At 43.4% G+C, this 18,000-nt stretch overlaps 2 long non-coding RNA genes across 3 annotated transcripts; one reads left to right on the forward strand and one right to left on the reverse strand.

The window, feature by feature from the left end:
• Nucleotides 1-232: 232 nt before the first annotated feature.
• LOC129384296 (uncharacterized) lies at nt 233-6,828 on the reverse strand. Of its 2 annotated transcripts, none has more exons than XR_008612027.2 (3): nt 6,718-6,828; nt 4,142-4,211; nt 233-368 (listed from the first exon to the last, which is right to left on the reverse strand). It is a non-coding gene; the product is annotated as an uncharacterized lncRNA (long non-coding RNA). The 2 variants fall into 2 exon arrangements; XR_008612028.1 differs by lacking the exon at nt 233-368 and adding an exon at nt 1,490-1,641.
• A 6,940-nt stretch (nt 6,829-13,768) lies between these two features.
• LOC140216485 (uncharacterized) lies at nt 13,769-15,312 on the forward strand. The gene is made up of 2 exons (XR_011893173.1): nt 13,769-15,197; nt 15,273-15,312. It is a non-coding gene; the product is annotated as an uncharacterized lncRNA (long non-coding RNA).
• The last annotated feature ends 2,688 nt before the right edge of the window (nt 15,313-18,000 follow it).

Below are 18,000 nucleotides of genomic sequence, written 5' to 3' on the forward strand. Positions count from 1 at the left end.
AAAACTTCTTTTGGTAGCTAAGTCACAATCAAGGTGTAAATGACAGCTATAGTTTGGCAAGCACACATGTAGTTACTTTGCTCAGTTCCTCGATATCCCAATTTCTTGTTTGACAGCAACACCAACGGGACATCTACGCATATCTATTGCACATGCCATTTTTGCTCGCTCCAAAATCCTTTCGTGGTTATTCATTTAGTACCTACTGGCATTGCAGGGGGGGGTATACATTCTGTGTAATGTAACTTACATTCAAATCAAGCACACAAAGCAGGGAGGGAATTATCTTTGAAAACTATGCAAACAATTGCAGGCTGAAAAACCTTGCAGTCCCTTTGGTCCAAGGAAAAAACAATGTGAGGCATCACCTATAAGCAAAGGAAATTAATACACCATTTTAGTGTAATCTCTTTCTTGTGAGGTATGATGATAGCCTGATATGAATTTCTCTATCTCTACATGTTTGGAACAGCATATGCTTGAAATAATTTTAACTGAAGAGATTCCCCAGTCTTTTAAATCCTACCATTGCAGCTTACCCTTACTCTCAGTAATACAAAGCCTTTTAGTATGACTTCCTATTACAAATCTAACTGCCATATTTTGAACATTTTCAAGCAGACCAGCTGGCTCAATATTATGGGGATTCTAGCAAACATGTACTTATTTGATTAGTGCATGCACATAAGCAAAATACAGCTGTTCTTTGAGGTTTTCGGGAAGCCAACAAAATGTGTATGGGTGGACACACGACAGCTACTACATCAATAAGCATCGTGGCCAACCAAAATTAAGTTTATTCCTATATGGGTGGGCGCGGCGGAGTGTGAGCAGACAATGGTCGGCTTTTTCTGGAGTCATATACAAAGGAACCCCAACATAACGAATGCACTAAAATCAGCAATTTGGTTTGTTGTACTCAGATTCGACCATTTAGTCAAATAAGTACATTTGCAAATGGATTGTTTTCCCACGGAAAGGGCCGCAGTCAGAAAACACAAATCTGAATGAGAAAAAAATTTTGAATTTGAGAGTCAGCGACCAAAGATACGGTTTCACGGTGTGTTAACGATACCTTCACATAGGTAGCATGAAGCAAACCCAGCCTTGCTTTCGCATCCACTCTGTCCTCTTTGATACTGCCACACACAGTGGAACGACACTATCATGAAAAGTGCTGGCAGTGGAGGCGAATGCTTTGTCTGTCTCAAACTTCAATGCATCTCTGAAACTACAGATTATGCAACCCCGTGTACTAAACACGTGGGAAGACTGTGCACATAATACCACGCCATATCAGCACGTCTAGTCTTTCCACACGCAGCAGATCACCTCTAGAACAGGGTGTGCAGGCTGCAGATGTGCTCAGCTGCGCTCACAGCCATGGCGCTAGAAAAGAAGACGCACGGACTGGGCCCTTCTGAGGGCCCCCTTAAAAGCTCAGTTTGTCATTTTTTGTTTCTGTAGTAGGCTAGTGATAAAAGTGAATTTGCTTCATGCCTATTAAGAAATGTTGTACACATGGTAGAAAAATTATGAAAGTAGAACATTTTATTACTTTTCACCCCTCTCAGTTGGAATATCGTACAAATGCATAAGCAGCCATTTTTGCCTTGTTTCATCTAAGATGTTTTTTTCATGCTGAAAGAAAGGCATGCGTTTAAAAAATAAGCTTGGTTGCAACATGTAAAGGAATTGTGTAATGTCACAAGGGTTCCTGAAATCAAAATATATTTGTGATTTCTTTGCGACTGGAACACTCAAAAGGAAAACGACCTTTTAAACAGACTAAAACAAAGCCACAGCACATGCACCCATACTAAGCCAGGGAATATATCAAGCTGATATGAGAAGACTTTCAAGAAAGAATCTTTCCCGGTTTGGTAAAATTCTTAAAACAATGGTTAATACCTGGCCCCATGCCTTAAATCTAGAAGGAATAAAGTTCTTAAGCTACTCTGTGTTCTTTCTTGAACCCAACAAATGTGCCTAGAAAAATGGGTCAAGTCTACATCTTGCCGCATCTGTGGCAAGGTGTGAACAAAAAACTCGCTTTAGCTGGCTGCAGTGCTCCCTGCGATGAATATTCAGGCAGAAAATTGTTACCCCAGTGTGACTGTGCACCCAAGAAAACAAAATGTGGTAGACTACATCAATGCGAACGGAAAAATCTCTGGTCCATGCTTGCTGGCAACCTGTGTCTGTATTGGCCTCTAGGAGAATTGTGGCCCCCACGTGCTGGAATATTTCCGTGGCATAGAAAACATTGTGTGATACCAGCTATCAAGTGCTACCATCAAGTAGCTACCAGCTACCAGCTATCAAGCTATCAAAAGAGCTATAGGCAATTTTGCTGCAATAACAGTACTGTTTTTATAGCATTCGTTGTGGGGAGTGCAGCTTGCCCCTTTTGCCGGAGTTCTTGCTGAACGGCGATTTATTATCAGTTTGTTATATGTGGAACTTGAACAGCTTATATTTTTGTCTCCTCAATCCACACTTCTGCTGCACTTTTGCCAGCATCTCTACACAGGGTGTCTTGACTGAGGTTATACCAAGTAAGCACGCTACAAGCCTTGTGTGCATCGTTTTCATGACTCTTTTGATGACCAAATTTCATTTTCAGTGACTTTATCAACTAAGTATCTAGCGGCAGCTTGAACATGGGTACTCATGAGAACTCGCACCAGGCTTGGTCAAATACGTCCAGCACTGCAGCACTGAGTAGTGAACCATGCTGTAAGAGTTGGCAACTAAATTGCCACCTTGTGATTGAAACTTTTCATCCTTACAATCAAGGCTTCAATTGCCCAGCCAGCGAGCTGCAGCAAAGGTGTGAACTATGGTCATCTGATGTCACATTCTATGTCATAGCGATAGCAGGTGACCCCTCCAGTGGTGGCCCTCAAGGCCAACAGGCATCCCTTTCTATGCACGTGCTTGTGTAGGACTGGGGAGATGGTGCCAGTTTGTTCTTCAGCATTAACACTGTTCACGCTGTATCAGGAACACATTTTCTTACTCAGTGCAATAGCCCTTGAACCTACATAATTGCCAATGAGTCCTTTGTCGACCAACCTTTCCTTTGCCATGTCATTTGCTTCTGCCTTGATGTCACAGCAACTTCAGCTATATGAAGCAATGATGGTGTTTGAGTACCCACAGAGCCTTGCAGCTTTCCAACCTGAACATTGCTTCATTAAACGCTGACATGATTTGGTCTCAGCAGACAGATCAGAGTTAAAAAGAAGCCTTAAACTTCTTTCAAGGTCATTCTAACGTTGTCAATAATCCCGTGCCTTTTGATGTGTTATTCAGCATTGTCCAAAGCAAGTCGGCTCTTAAAAATCAAAATAACGACTTTGTGAGGCCACCTACTAGGCTACCACTGTCTCTTCAGCCAGCCTGAAGTGTCTTGCAGCCATCAAAGCTGGAGTGCAAAAAAAAACGACAAAGAAAAGTGTGGCAGACAAAATGCTCATGAAAATCCATATGTTTATGGACTGTTACACTGACTGAAAAAGATGGTGGCTTCCCAATACAGTCTTGATGTACGTAGCTGTTTCAGTCACGAATAAACAGCCAGTTGCGCAGTCCTGCACAAGCACAGTGCACAGATGCCCATGGATTAAAATTTGTTGTGTGCGCATGTGGTGCAGTGTACCACTTTTCATGTTCCTGAGGCTGCAGTACACTGGGAAGACTGGTTGCAACTTCAATAGTAGGCCCTTAGAGTATTGCAGCCCTTTGTTCATATTTTGCTGCAGATTGTATCAAATGCGAATGCAAACTGTTTTGCAGGACACGTCACTTCAGTTCAAGCAATTAGACAGAGTAACCCAAGAAATAGTTTAAGCCTCGAAAAGGTCTTAATACAGTCCCTAGTTTAGTACAGGTTTTCGCCTGATGTTTTGGCTTCTTCTACGGTATAATGCTGTTCCTTGCTACGTACTGGTGGTGTGATGTGCACACTCTCTTGTGTTGCTATAACGACAACTTGTAAAAAAGATTTTCCTTCCTAACAAACATTTGGATACAGTGCCTGTGAGCTCATCTTTTAACCTGTTTTTCATTTGATCTGTGCATTTACATTGAACGTAAACTAGAAAATATCAGTACTGAGAATCACAAAAGAACACACCTGTGTAACGATTCTGCCGAGATCGTTGGAGTGGTCCAGCCACAGGATGCAACGCAGGTAGAAAGGCCTCCTGAGTTAAAGCAAAATAACAATCGTTGTAAGATGCGAATAAAAAATTTTATTCTGTGAGGCTTTCGGCATGTATACTAATTACCACATTTGTATGTAAAATAGTTTTGCATAATAGCTGAGCAAGGTTAACGTCTCGCCCTGTGACTGTCAGCCAATGCTACTCATGGCAATGGTGGCAAATATGGCACATCCTTTCAAATGGAATCTTTGTGGGTTACATGAATTTAAAAGAACTTAGGTTTACATAATACATAACACCTGTGGTTAGAAGGATGTCTTGCATGCAGCACCAATGCCACAAGTGGCACTGCTTAACACTTCCAGGGCCAGACTTAGTACATAAACAATACAAATGTGCAACAATGTGAACAGGTGGTTAGCTGCTGCTATAACTCAAAGATTGCATGCATCATGCAGATGTGAATGCAGCTCCCATCAGGAGCGAGTTGCCCTTTAGTGCACTTCACTTCTCTTCCTCTTTTGTCTTCATTGCATGTTGGTGCCATATGGTAATAATGAACAAAAATTAAGCACTTCAGTTCCCATTCTTGTTTTACTACATGCTGTAAAGTCATCTAAGTGCGCTTAATACTCTTAAGAATGTACTTTAGCCATTTTGTCAATATCTTTCGCTTGGCTTCACTACACCTTAATGTAGTGCAAATTCTAGACAATGCTTACAAAAAAACCTACTCCACACAATAACACCTCCAATTAAGAGTACACAGTCTATGGCTTCGAGATGTGTACATACATACTTTATACATGGTTACAATGAAAATATAAGTGGCTGTTCTAATACGCACACATAGCATACTGCATAACAGTCACCTGGTTCCAAAATGGCTTTTTGTTATCACACATAGGACGGCCACAACTATAAATTTAATTCTGGCAGTAACTTAAGCCACGGCTAAAACCTTCATAGTGCAATCAATGAAAATTTTCGAATTTAGAGCAGTTAGACATAAACAGGGCAAGTAGTTTTAAAGTGTTAAATAATGAACTGTTATGGAATATGGTGGTAGAAGGCCATGCGCCTGAAACATAGGTACTGTTTATCATATAAGCACATTCTTATATTTTTGCTTACTTTCCTAGGGATTGCATCAAACAGTTTGCTTGTGTAAATTTTGCTACATGGCTGTATCGTATTAGCCCTTATCTTTTCACATTTGGCTTACTGCAGCTTTATGCACATGCATAAAGCTACTACTGCTACCACTTTCTACACTACTACCTACTACCTACACTACTACCTTCAGCTGAAGGCCAAGCACTATGCTGTCCAACATACATGCATTTAACAACACCGAACAGTAGACAGAGAATGAGCAACTCTTTTAAAAAGTGCAGTTCTTTGGAGACACATTGATATATATCTGGAAAACAGAGATTTTTGCTAAAATTATAACTTAATATAATTTGTACTGAGCATAATGCATCTTGCAATAAACTTGCATTTACCGGACACCACTATACACACTGCGACCTCTGCAGCTTCTCCACAATCTGGCACAATGTGCTCAAGCTGCCTGTAAACCCTGGAAGGGGTCTATGATAGTTTAAGAAGCTTAGCAAACATGAGAAGGACCTAAAATGAAGGTCAGAGAAGCAAAGCAAACTTTTAACCATTCCTCTCTATGTTGCTATGAATGTCAAGGTTCCAGCAAATGATGTGTTTGAACTGCGTTTTTAATCGTGCAATACTAGAGAGCACATTTTTGCAATAATAATGTGACAGTGAAGAATGACAGAAACTAACTTAATGAATATTTTTCTAAACTTGCATGAGGTTTTCATCATTATGCTGATGCACACACCTGCATACCGATACTGTGAAGTCTTGTTTCAGTTTATTTTATTGTCACATAGTAATTTACACCATACACTTGTCCTGAAATACATCACGTTGGGCTCCTTCAGTATTTTTTTCTTACTGGAAACACACATGCCTATACAGGGCAAGCACTCAATACATGCAAGACTGCCACGGGAATGGCCACTCGAGGTCGACTGTTAGTACAGCGCAAAAGACGAGGACTGAAGGAAGAACACAACACAGGCGCTGTCACACAGAAACATACTCAAGGCACTTTGCAAGATTCTCAGGCTTCTTTCATGCTCTAAAAACACATCATGTAGCACATATTGAGCCACAGATAGCTGTACTGGGAAATTTTCACGTTGCTCTACAATTTTATAATTGAGACTTTTTATCTAATTACATTTGAGAAGTTGATTAATTGATTAAGACTAATTAGGTAATTAGGCAAAATGCAGCAAATCCAAGTATTTCCAAGAGACAGGAAACAACATTACATAGGTTCTGTGCAGCTAGGTGGCATATTCATATTTTTGAAGGTTTGCTAAAGTTACGTGGGATAACCTGCATACCTCCTATGGAACAGGTGTCACACCAATCACTCTAAGTAATGCCGCTAAACTAGCCATTGCGCTCAAAACATACAGGGTAAAAAAGCAAACTTTAGGTAAGAGCATACCAAGGCCTCTATTGCTGAAAAGGGAAACTGATGGGAGGCGCCCGATCTCCGGCCATGAAGCTGCTTCATCCTCACAGTTGGCAATGAAACGACCGCAGCCGCAGTCCTGAAATAAAAATGAAAGATTTGACACTACAGTGATCACACAGAACACAAAAAAGCTGGTCACAAGCTTATCTTGAAGAACATCTGCTGCTACATTAGGTTTTGTATATTCGTCAGCCTATTAATAAACTAAGCTTGCCAATATTTTATACCTTAATGGCTTTGCTCTTTACAAACCAATACCTTTGCCCAACTCATGCACATATGTACTACTTAAGCTACGAGATGTTTACTGATCCCTTACAATGAATGGCTTCTAAGACAAATTATTTCACACAAAAGGATGCATAACTTATGAGTGTTACTGACATTGAATACCAAGGTAGTACCTTTTTTTATAGACAATGGCGGACTTGAAGCACATTTTTCTCACAGATACAGGTTACAGGTTGATCGGTCTGTCTTTTTTTTTTTCACCAGCAACAGAAATTTTGTTATTAATACTCGTGCAATATAGGATGACGCTGTGATGTGTGATATGATCCTGAGTTGAAAAGCGCAACTTCTTTGTGTGAATTTGGCACCTAGAATTCAATACTAAATATCTGTACCCAATACGCAATGGCACAGCAGCAAAGTAATTAAACATTAAACAAGTTCAGGTATCCAGAGCACAGCGCCAGCTGTTGAATAACAACATTGCACAAGCATCGACTATATATATATAACGTAGTAAGTGCACCGCAGGCGTAGTGGCGGCCTCAGCAAAGAACACAGGCATGGAGCGACGCGCCCGTATGACCTATCATCGGCAATGCTATCGCGTAAATTGATATATCTCGTCACGGCACGGGCACCGTTTTCTGCCCGCCGAGGTGCCGGCGCCGCTGGTAATCACCTGCTCCGGCCGCCGAGGTTCAAGTGGCGGCGTATCCAGTAATCTGAACCCAAGCAGGACACCTGTTACCGCCAAGCAGTACGCTAACAATAAAGAGGTTCTTATACTCTGACCGGCAGCTCATGCGGCATTGACCCGTAGTGCCGTTGGAAGCTCACCACACGCTTTTAATACCACAAACGCGCCGCCGACATTTCACGCACGTAGACCAAAGTCGACGGGCGCAGGCTCTACATGCTACGTGCCGCAGTCGCGCACTGCCTGCACAATCAACGACGTGGGCGCGAAGAGACCCAGACGATAGAAAGGAGCGTACTGGCAAATCTGCACAATGCGCGCTAAGTGGGCGACCTACTGCACACAATCGCACGAGCTAGGGGATTGGCGCCACGTACGCGCCAGCTAGCAGATACCGCGCACAAAGAAGCGCCGCCGGTTCTCGGTCAAATGATCGCTGTACAAACACTCACACACGCGCACCGCAGTAAGCCCTTAACGAGCCGCCACATTTTCAGGCCGCGGTTAGGCGGCGAAGCTTAGCTCACCTCGCACTGCACGTAACTATTATGGTAGTGGCTTGCGCTTCGGCGATCATGTCGAATGCTCACATCCGCCCAATTAAAGACGCGGCAAAGTCTCTCATTATATAAAATCCTAATTTTTAAGTACACTCGCTTGACTCTGAGCACTCAAGTCGCCTCGATTACGACAAAGCTCGAAGAAACACAGTGATCATACAAAATGGTTCTGGACGGCCAACTGTCGCGCCATGTTGCATAGAGACCTTCAACAAGTCATATCAGCGCGTCTCCTCACTTAGAACACATGCACACTCATAGAACATGTAATAATCGTTCAAAGTCACTTACCATGGAGTCTTGGGGGTTCAAAGCAGTGAGAAACATCAACCACGGTAGAAGAATGTGCCGTCGCTGGCAAATGGCTGCTCGATCGCAGCTTTCAACGCGCGCGCGCGCGCTCCGAAGGCTGGTGTTCCTCCGCGCGTAGTTCCGACTTCGGCATCCTCTGCAGCACCAAGGCGCGGCTACTCCGAACAGAAAAACAGCGCCGACACACATTGCGCGGGATATTTCGAATCTGACTGCAGAAATAATCCTACTGAAATTGTCGCTGCGGCTGACTGCCTTGTTGGTCATGGCTGAGTTATTCTTTTCTCTGTTTGGCTCGTCTCAATTTCCCCTACGCCACCGTTATTCCTTGAAAACCCCCCTTTTACAACCGCCATGCCCCTTCAAATGGGGTCGGGGGTATAATAATGGTTCTAGCTTATTTTACTTCTTCTCGTGGGAGTACTCATTTTAAGCTAGGGGGGAAAAATGGCATATCAACTGTTAAAACGCCCATATGGGCTCATTTGTGTTTACAGTGTACGTGCAGAGTAGTCGAACGTACAGCCATTTTTTTGTATCCAGTCCATCAGTTTCCATCTAACCTTAGCAATTCATTCGGGCACTCAAATAACAGAAATGTTATTGGTACTATGATTGAACAGTTGCAGTTCTGTGGGTATGTTGTAGATGCACTAGTGCTTCAGTTTAAGAGAATCTGATCGATCATAAAGAAAAATGCAATTTAGATACCTATTGTTGCTGTACCTTTAGGCTTCGCAGGGGCCACTCGTCTGTAGTACTACACTTATCCTGTTTTTGTCAGTACCGTGGTAGACTCGTAAAGAAACGCGAGTATTGCGTAGAGAAGTTCTCAAGAGGTTATGAACCTCTTCCGCATAATTTGCAAATGAACAGAAGCCTTCTCCTAAAAAAGTGTTCATGCTCTGCACTCTAATACTGAGAAGTCCTTTTCTAACATATTACGATAGAGGGAGCTGGTTTCACGATCTGTTGTAGTTTCACATTTCTCGCATGGTATTTGCACAGCACAATTGAGGCCCACAGGCATAAATGGGACTGTGTGCTGTTCCGTACGTGTGTTGGGCTTGTTTTACAGATTAACCGGCGGTGATGCGTCTCAGAGACAGGTGAGCATCGCGCTGTTGCTAATCTACCATTCAACGGTGTAGCATCATGGCAGTGCTGAGTTGGTGTCATATGACACCGTTCCAGTTACATCCAGGTATACATGCTCTAAAGGTCAATGAAGACTAACCCATTTTAATGAAGAGACAAACTGGATGCATGCATGCACCACTAAGTTTCATATCCTAGGGCCAACTCATTGTGAAAGAAAATCGTCGTAGTGACTTCCTGCACCATTTATTGATCATGGATTTCTCTTTGAGATGGAAGTGTCTGAAAATCTTGCTCAAATGGCGCATTGCCGCATAGAGACGGTATTCAGGTGTTCATTTATCAGGACCACATGCTTTTCCCACTCAGCTGTCATCGTTGAAAACGGCTTGATAACGCCAGAGTAACATCAGACAAATTGCCTATGTTTTTCCTGCTACCCTTATCGTGCCAACTTTATAAGTACAAACTATTCCTATTTAAGCTACTTATTTTTGCATTTATCATGCCTATAACTGCCTCTTTCGGTGTTTGTATCTATATTGCGCTTTGAGCACCTAAAAGTTCCCCTCGTCCTTGTTTTCTCATGCTTCCATTTTGTTTATATAATTGATATGGAAGCAAATGAACCGTTTCTTCAACTGAACAGTAAGAACGAAAGCATCATGTGGTAACCAGCAAGGTGGAGTTACATGAAGAGGAAGGATAAAATGAGTCATCCACCCACCATAGAAAACTGCTACAAAGGAAACCCATACATGTTCCTTGAAAAATCTTAACAAACTTACCACATGCTTCAGACAGCCTCCTTGATTCAGGTGAGTCTGGGATAACATGCAAAAATAGATTGCCACATCGCAACCTATCATTTAATTCATAAAGTCTTGATTCCAGAGAGCCATGCCATGCCACTGTATAAGACTTGATAAAGGCCTCTATTATTCACTGGAACTCACTTGAACCACCTTCCTTCCACCACGGCTCTTATACCGGGCTCTACAAAGTTAAAATCTGGTGTTTACAATGCCTTTTCTTGAACAGATTGCATATTTATCTTTTTCTCTCGTGATGCCATCTGGCCTTGAGAGTACTTGAAATATATAAAGTTAATTTCGTCCAATGATTTAGTTTTCTCTCCCAAATTCTCTAGTTTTTTTTTAATGCCACCAATGTTTGCTTTGTTCTTTGACCAATGTGCTTTACGGCTATATCTGCCATATTTCCATCCCTTCTCCTCCTACCCCACACTACTGACCGATATGCAACTGTCATCCACGCGATAGACAGTTAGTGCGGTCAGCAGGCTTCAACGAATCTCTCTCTATCTCCGCTTTCACAATTAAGTCTGCCTGACCCTTACCTTGCTGTGTAGAACGAGAACAATTTTTTTTTTCAGGAAATTGGCAAGCACTTGCGCCTCTTGCAAAGGATGTCCAAGTTTATTTTCTCGTTCCTACAATAACACCGAGCATGCGCGTTTGGCCTAGTTTGCACATTTCTAAAACATGCCGTTAGGAAGATAGGAAGACTAATAAAAAGTAGCTACACTTTCAGAAAGCATTTGTGGTTAAAGGAACATGCCAAGACCAATTATGGGTGGTCCCTTTTTTAAAGATGTAAGCAGCACTGTGCACACACATCATAAGCGTAAAGGGGCCACGAATGAACCATGATGCTTCAGTGGCTCCCATGCCCAATGACCCAATAGAAGGCAGGTCACGTGTGAACTTTCTTTTTCGGAAATTTGTTTTTGTAAGTTATACAAAATATTTAAATATAGAAACTAGACTTAATTACAAACCGATGAAACTAGTAGCTGTGTTTTGCAGAGCACTAAAACGTAAGAAAAATATTACATCAAATTGGCAACAATAAGGAAACATTGGCACCCACGTTCTGCAACGCAGAAGAGCGTGACAGTGGACTCAGTCATCCAAGTTCGGACCCACCTTGGGCATAGTCTACATGCTCAGTCATCATCATCATCAGCCTAGTTACGCCCACTGCAGGGCAAAGGCCTCTCCCATACTTATCCAACTACCCCGGTCATGTACTAATTGTGGCCATGTTGTCCCTGCAAACGTCTTAATGTCATCTGCCCACCTAACTCTCTGCCGCCCCCTGCTACGCTTCCCTTCTCTTGGAATCCAGTCCGTAGCTCTTAGTGACCATCGGTTATCTTCCCTCCTCATTACATGTCCGGCCCATGCCCATTTCTTTTTCTTGATTTCAACTAAGATGTCGTTTACCCGCGTTTGTTGCCTCACCCAATCTGCTCTTTTCTTTTCCCTTAACGTTACACCCATCATTCTTCTTTCCATAGCTCGTTGCGTCGTTCTCAATTTCAGCAGAACCCTTTTCGTAAACCTCCAGGTTTCTGCCCCATATGTGAGTACTGGTAACACACAGCTGTTGTACACTTTCCTTTTGAGGGATAGTGGCAACCTACTGTTCATGATTTGAGAATGCCTGCCAAACGCACCCCAACCCATTCTTATTCTTCTGGTTATTTCAGTCTCATGATCCGGATCCGTGGTCACTACCTGCCCTAAGTAGATGTATTCCCTTACCACTTCCAGTGTTTCGCTACCTATCGTAAACTGCTGTTCTCTTCCGAGACTGTTAAACAGTACTTTAGTTTTCTGCAGATTAATTTTCAGACCCACCCTTCTGCTTTGCCTCTCCAGGTCAGTGAGCATGCATTTCAATTGGTCTCCTGAGGTACTAAGCAAGGCAATATCATCAGCGAATCGCAAGTTGCTAAGGTATTCTCCATCAACTTTTATCCCCAATTCGTCCCACTCCAGGCCTCTGAATACCTCCTGTAAACATGCTGTGAATAGCATTGGAGATATCGTATCTCCCTGTCTGACGCCTTTCTTTATAGGGATTTTGTTGCTTTCTTTGTGGAGGACTACGGTGGCTGTGGAGCCGCTATAGATATCTTCCAGTATTTTTACATATGGCTCATCTACACCCTGATTCCGTAATGCCTCCATGACTGATGAGGTTTCGACTGAATCAAACGCTTTCTCGTAATCAATGAAAGCTATATATAAGGGTTGGTTATATTCTGCACATTTCTCTATCACTTGATTGATAGTGTGAATATGGTCTATTGTTGAGTAGCCTTTACGGAATCCTGCCTGGTCCTTTGGTTGACAGAAGTCTAAGGTGTTCCTGATTCTATTTGCGATTACCTTAGTAAATACTTTGTAGGCAACGGACAGTAAGCTGATCGGTCTATAATTTTTCAAGTCTTTGGCGTCCCCTTTCTTATGGATTAGGATTATGTTAGCGTTCTTCCAAGATTCCGGTACGCTCGAGGTTATGAGGCATTGCGTATACAGGGTGGCCAGTTTCTCTAGAACAATCTGACCACCATCCTTCAACAAATCTGCTGTTACCTGATCCTCCCCAGCTGCCTTCCCCCTTTGCATAGCTCCTAAGGCTTTCTTTACTTCTTCTGGCGTTACCTGTGGGATTTCGAATTCCTCTAGGCTATTCTCTCTTCCACTATCGTCGTGGGTGCCACTGGTACTGTATAAATCTCTATAGAACTCCTCAGCCACTTGAACTATCTCGTCCATATTAGTAACGATATTGCCGGCTTTGTCTCTTAACGCACACATCTGATTCTTGCCTATTCCTAGTTTCTTCTTCACTGTTTTTAGGCTTCCTCCGTTCCTGAGAGCCTGTTCAATTCTATCCATATTATAGTTCCTGATGTCCGCTGTCTTACGCTTATTGATTAACTTAGAAAGTTCTGCCAGTTCTATTCTAGCTGTAGGATTAGAGGCTTTCATACATTGGCGTTTCTTGATCAGATCTTTCGTCTCCTGCGATAGCTTACTGGTTTCCTGTCTAACGGCGTTACCACCGACTTCTATTGCGCACTCCTTAATGATGCCCATGAGATTGTCGTTCATTGCTTCAACACTAAGGTCCTCTTCCTGAGTTAAAGCCGAATACCTGTTCTGTAGTTTGATCCGGAATTCCTCTAGTTTCCCTCTTACCGCTAACTCATTGATTGGCTTCTTGTGTACCAGTTTCTTTCGTTCCCTCCTCAAGTCTAGGCTAATTCGAGTTCTTACCATCCTGTGGTCACTGCAGCGTACCTTGCCGAGCACGTCTACATCTTGAATGATGCCAGGGTTCGCGCAGAGTATGAAGTCGATTTCATTTCTAGTCTCACCATTCGGGCTCCTCCACGTCCACTTTCGGCTAACCCGCTTGCGGAAAAAGGTATTCATTATACGCATATTATTCTGTTCTGCAAACTCTACTAATAATTCTCCTCTGCTATTCCTAGAGCCTATGCCATATTCCCCCACTGACTTGTCTCCAGCCTGCTTCTTGCCTACCCTGGCATTGAAGTCGCCCATCAGTATAGTGTATTTTGTTTTGACTTTACCCATCGCCGATTCTACGTCTTCATAAAAGCTTTCGACTTCCTGGTCATCATGACTAGATGTAGGAGCGTAGACCTGTACAACCTTCATTTTGTACCTCTTATTAAGTTTCACAACAAGACATGTCACCCTCTCGTTAATGCTATAGAATTCCTGTATGTTACCAGCTATTTCCTTATTAATCAGGAATCCGACTCCTAGTTCTCGTCTCTCCGCTAAGCCCCGGTAACACAGTACATGCCCGCTTTTTAGCACTGTATATGCTTCTTTTGTCCTCCTAACCTCACTGAGCCCTATTATATCCCATTTACTACCCTCTAATTCCTCCAATAACACTGCTAGACTCGCCTCACTAGATAGCGTTCTAACGTTAAACGTTGCCAGGTTCAGATTCCAATGGCGGCCTGTCCGGAGCCAGGTATTCTTAGCACCCTCTGCAGCGTCACAGATCTGACCGCCGCCGTGGTCAGTTGCTTCGCGGCTGCTGGGGACTGAGGGCCGGGGTTCGATTGTTGTATTCATATAGGAGGTTGTGGCCAAGTACTGCACCAGGGTGGCCAATCCTGCTCTGGTGAGAGAGTGCGTTACCGGTTCTGGTCACCGGGATCAGGCCGCACTCCAGGCCTGTTTGTGCAATTTTCTCAACACACGGTTTTTTTTTTGTATTTTCCGGTGGAGAATAGCGCGGCGCCGGGATTTGAATCACGGTCCTCTTGCACTGGAGACGGATACTCTACCGTCCCCGTAGGAGTTAAATTAAAAATTAATTTATGGGGTTTTACGTGACAAAACCACTTTCTGATTATGCACGCCGTAGTGGAGGACTCCGAAAATTTCGACCACCTGGGGTTCTTTAACGTGCACCTAATTCTAAGTACACGGGTGTTTTCGCATTTCGCCCCCATCGAAATGCGGCCGCCGTGGTCGGGGTCCGATCCCGCGACCTCGTGCTCAGCAGTCTAACACCATAACCACTGAGCAACCACGGCGGGTCCCGCAGGAGTTGTACGCCTCATTTAACCTACAGTGGTGCCCTACTTGGTCAGTCAAGGTGGACCAATCTGAGCTCGGTTATACCGCATGGATGGCACTCGGCTAGAGAACCTGGTATTTATGACCTGCACATGTGAGTGTGAGGCCATACATATTTGAAGATATATATCTTTCTATTTTTTTTTTTTAGGAGGGTTCCCGTACAGTGATAAAATAAAGGAAAAGACATTAAAAGAAAGAAAAAAAAAGAAAGAAAAAGGGGCGGAAAAAAAAGGAACATAACAGGTGATTTGAACTCGTGACCCTTCGATGTTGCCCGGAAAGATAGCTCAGTCGGTTGGTTCGTCAGGCCCCAGGCTACTTTCAAGCGCCACAGCTCCTGCTCCGAGCCTCACACTTACGTGGAAAGAGACTCATGTTGTCCGCGATAGTAGTTGGAAGGCATACTTTCTAGGAAAAATGGCCGCTCGAGGAGAAGACCGAGCTCGAGCGGCTTTAGAGGCTAGGAAAACTGCCTTAAAATATTTAGACTTGAGGGGAAAGCTTCGTTAACAAACTATAACACGGCAATCAGCACTCGAATACGACGAGAGAAATTACTGAGACGTGGAAAATTCCCTTGAAAAAAAATCTGGTTTGCTAGACAAATGCTTGTATGTATTGAACCTCTTAAAAGATGAGGGGGGGAAATATGCGCTCACCGAGAGGGCATCTTCAGCACGAGACATCCACAAGGCACCTTAGAGAGATGTGGAGAGCTTCGCGGCCGGAACGAAGCCTCCCCTCTCCGCCGGCCAAGAGGGGGAAACGCGCTTTCCGATCGCTCAAGGTTGCGCGGACAAAGCATAACTCTAGCGTCTAGGAAAAGCTTAACCAGGTGCGATGGCGGCACGCATAGCGTGGGAAGCTAGCCGCCAGAATAACTATACCAAGGACTGCTGCTGATGAGGGCGAAATACCTTCGTGTAATTATAATAACCCTAATAGGACTACTTTCGAAAAAAAAAGGAAACGGCCCAGAGGGCTATACTACGAGAGCTATGACTGATAGTTTTCTATATATATATATATATATATATATATTCATCTCATCTATGGGATCGCATGCGCGCGCTGTTTCTTTGTCTCTGCGTGTAGTACAGTTAAGAGAGCCAGTTTAAGGGCGGAGAAGAAGAAAGAAGAGAAAAGCAAAAACTGCAGCGCTGTGGTTTTAAAGCGCACCCGTGGTAGAGAAACGGAATGCGATATAAGCGTGCGTAGCCATGATACGCACACGACAAACTGCCTTAAAATATTTAGACTTGAGGGAAAGCTTCGTTAGCAAACGATAGCACGGCAATCAGCACTCGAATATAATTATAACTCTAATAATAATTGTAAATATTCATCTCATCTATGGGATCTAATGCGCGCGCTGTTTCTTTGTCTCTGCGTGTAGTACAGTTAAGAGAGCCGGTTTAAGGGCGGAGAAGAAGAAAGAAGAGAAAAGCAAAAAACTGCAGCGCCGTGGTTTTAAAGCGCACCCGTGGTAGAGAAACGGAATGCGATATAAGCGTGCGTAGCCATGATACGCACACGACAAACTGCCTTAAAATATTTAGACTTGAGGGAAAGCTTCGTTAGCAAACGATAGCACGGCAATCAGCACTCGAATATAATTATAACTCTAATAATAATTGTAAATATTCATCTCATCTATGGGATCTAATGCGCGCGCTGTTTCTTTGTCTCTGCGTGTAGTACAGTTAAGAGAGCCGGTTTAAGGGCGGAGAAGAAGAAAGAAGAGAAAAGCAAAAACTGCAGCGCTGTGGTTTTAAAGCGCACCCGTAGTAGAGAAACGGAATGCGATATAAGCGTGCGTAGCCATGATACGCACACGACAAACTGCCTTAAAATATTTAGACTTGAGGGAAAGCTCAGTACTGATGCCTTAACTTTAATTGGGACTGAAGCACGGCATCTACTACTCGGCTGTGTAATGAAAGACCATTTGATAGTGCCATAGGGTAAATATTACGTTAAAAAGTCAACAAGGAGAGAATGGCACCCACCTTCTGCAATGCTCCGTTCTATAATAGCCACACGTCGAGACCTCACAAACTCTAAAGCCTGCAACACGTGCACCCACAATACGCAAAAGCACCACAAAATGCGGACAATGATCAGAATCACACTCATAATATGTTTTATGGCGTCGATATATCATCATAATCATCAGCCTGGTTACGCCCACTGCAGGGCAAAGGCCTCTGCCATACTTCTCCAACTACCCCGGGTCATGTACTAGTTGTGGCCTTAATGTCCCTGCAAACTTCTTAATTTCATCCTCCCACCTAACTTTCTGCCGCCCCCTGCTACGCTTACCTTCCCTTGGAATCCAGTCCATAACCCTTAATGACCATCGGTTATCTTCCCTCCTCATTACATTTCCTGCCCATGCCCATTTCATTTTCTTGATTTCAACGAAGATGTCATTAACTCGCGTTTGTTCCCTCACCCAATCTGCTCTTTTCTTATCCCTTAACGTTACACCTATAATTCTTCTTTCCAAAGCTCGTTGCGTCGTCCTCAATTTAAGTAGAACCCCTTTCGTAAGCCTCCGGGTTTCTGCCCCTTACGTGAGTACTGGTAAGACACCGCTGTTATGCACTTTTCTCTTGAGGGATAATAGAAACCTGCTGTTCATGACCTGAGAATGCCTGCCGAACGCACCCTAGCCTGTTCTTATTCTTCTGATTATTTCAGTCTCATGATCTGGATCCGTGGTCACTACCTGCCCTAAGTAGATGTATTCCCTTACCACTTCCAGTGCCTCGCTACCTATCGTAAACTACTGTTCTCTTCCCGAGACTGTTAAACATTACTTTAGTTTTCTGCAGATTAATTTTCAGACCCATCCTTCTGCTTTGCCTCTCCAGGTCAGTGAGCATGCATTTCAATTGGTCTC

This window comes from Dermacentor andersoni, chromosome 3, assembly GCF_023375885.2.
Source record: "Dermacentor andersoni chromosome 3, qqDerAnde1_hic_scaffold, whole genome shotgun sequence".
Lineage (NCBI taxonomy): Eukaryota > Metazoa > Arthropoda > Arachnida > Ixodida > Ixodidae > Dermacentor > Dermacentor andersoni.